This window comes from Pituophis catenifer, unplaced genomic scaffold, assembly GCF_029215685.1.
Source record: "Pituophis catenifer annectens isolate HBS135680 unplaced genomic scaffold, rPitCat1.0.hap2 SCAF_2, whole genome shotgun sequence".
NCBI classification, from domain to species: Eukaryota; Metazoa; Chordata; class Lepidosauria; order Squamata; family Colubridae; genus Pituophis; species Pituophis catenifer.
Window position 1 is genome coordinate 165142507 of NW_027256882.1, and position 2456 is coordinate 165144962.

Below are 2456 nucleotides of genomic sequence, written 5' to 3' on the forward strand. Positions count from 1 at the left end.
GACCTAAGTGCATGGATTCCTGTTACTTTTATTACAGAATATGGCATAGGATTCAGAAGTACTGTGTAAATCCAAGCAATTGTTGACTCATGCAATGTTCTAGTTAACAGACCATGATTAATTATATTGGAATCAAATTAACATGAGCAGTAAGTGGATTAACTGCATCTTATTTTGGGAAGATAGGGTATCAATTGGAGACAAAATCAGTGGTGAAATCCAAATTTTTTTACTACCGGTTCTGTGGGCATGGCTTGGTGGGTGTGGTGTGGCTTAATGGGCGTAGCTTGGGGGGCATGTCAGGGGAAGGATACTGCAAAATCTCCATTCCCACCCTACTCTGGGGCCAGCCAGAGGGGATATTTGCCAGTTCTTTGAACTACTCAAAATTTCCGCTACTGGTTCTCCAGAACCTGTCAGAACCTGCTGGATTTCACCCTTGGACAAGATTGCAGCATTCCCCAGCTAGGAATTTCGAATGTTGTGATGAATCACAAGCAAAGATAAATGTTATTTTGTATGGAAAACTACTGAGTAAATTACATACACTCCCATGCAAGGCACCAGTTTATTCCTTGGCAGGGTATTTGTTAGCAACATAGGAATAATAAATACAACTCATCTTTTTCCACCTAGCAGTGGTGGATTTCAATAAGCGAATTATCCAGGAATTGAGAGCATGCTTTTATAGTACCACTTAGGAATTTTTGGAATGCTTTTTAATACTGGAAGAAATGTCCTCCCATCGGAAAACCGGAATCGGTAAGATCAACCGCCAGCAAATGTCAATCAAACTTCGGCAAGCCAAACATTTCTGGCTTAAAATCATTCATTGATTGTAGGACATGGGTGGCTTCTTTCGTCAGTTCTTTTGGGAAACCGCCGTGGGGGACCATGACTACTTGCATGCCGGCAGCCACGGCCGCTTTGACCCCGTTCAGGGCGTCTTCAAAGACGAGGCATTTTGCCGGAGGTACCGGCGGTTCGAACCTCTTGGCGGCCACCAAAAATATATCGGGCTCCGGCTTGCCGTTTTTAACCTCGGGGTCATCTCCCATCACAACGTGATGGAACAAACCGAAAAGGGGCTTTAGTTTCCCCGTTTTCATCTCGAACGCATCGCGAAAGGAGCTGGTGGCGACGGCGATGGGGATCTTGTGCCCGTGCAGATGGCGGACCAGCTTTTCCACGCCGGGCATTAAGGCAGAGTTGGGATATTGTTCTCGTTTCTTTTGGGAGGTTTCGCGGAGGATTTCTTCGACGGTTAAGGGCAGGTCGAAGAGCTTTTGGAAAATCACCAGCCCGTTCATTTCTTGTATCCCCATGATCTGGGATCTTTCCTTCCAAGTGTACGTCTTCCCATAGCGGCTGCAGAGTTCTGTCATGATGGCGTTGTACATATCTTCGGTGTTTATGAGGGTGCCATCCAGGTCAAAGATGACATGAGTGACGGGCTGTAGCGGCTTGCCTCCGTCGGAGGAAGCAGCCATCGCGGCCCCCGCCCTCGGCGACCCGCTCTCCTGCTAAACCAAACCGCCAAGGAAAACCGCGGGAAACGAACTGCGCCTGCGCAATGCCGTCCCCCATCTCCTCAATGGACGCCTCGTGTCTTTGAAGCGTTCGAGGTTCGGCCACCTGTTTCGAGCCTTTGCGAAGATTGTCGTTGGGTGTGTATAGCGCGCGCGTCTCCTTCTGCAAAGGCGCTCTAATACAGAGGTCTTCAAACTTGGCAGCTTTAAGACTTCTGGACTTCAACTCCCAGAATTCTCCAGCCAGCATAGCTTGTGGAGATGAAGTTCACAAGTCTTAAAGCTGCCAAGTTTGAAGACCTCTGCTCTAATAATTCGTAAGAAAGAAGAGCCGGCTGTAGTATCAAACTCTGCGGTCCCAGAAATTGGTTAAGATAAAGGAGACAGGCATTAATTAAATCCGTTTGCTTGGAAGGGCAGATGTAAAACAAGCTACAAGCCCGCGCTGTAGATCGAATGGAGTCATGCCCCTTTCCCGAATTGGTCTGAATAGATCCAGTGCTATATCCCAGACTTCCTCAATGTGATGCAGTAGAAATTGCAATTCCCGTGCTTGGCTTGGGCAGTGGAAGGCAGGTTTCAACATACTTGAAAGGCACTGGGTTGGAAAGACTGGTAGAGGTAATCCTCGGCTTAAAACAGTTCGTTTAATTTAATTTAATTAATTTAATTAATTCAATTTATATGCCGCCCCTCTCCGAAGACTCAGGGCGGCTCACAATACATTTTAAAAAATCATTATAAAAAACATTTAAAAATTAAAAACATTAAAAACTCATTCACGCTTACTGAATTTCAGTCACGTTTACTGACTGAAGTTAAAACAGCACTGAAAAAACTAAAAAAAAAAGCTAAAACAGGCTGACTCTGATTCTGGGTTTTATTTATTATTTATTAGTTAATTTGGTTTAAAATGGGATTTTGTTG

General features: G+C 45.3%; 1 pseudogene; it reads right to left on the reverse strand.

Moving 5' to 3' along the window:
- Positions 1-785: 785 nt before the first annotated feature.
- On the reverse strand, positions 786-1490 carry LOC139310752 (pseudouridine-5'-phosphatase pseudogene; annotated as a pseudogene).
- Between the last annotated feature and the right edge of the window lie 966 nt (positions 1491-2456).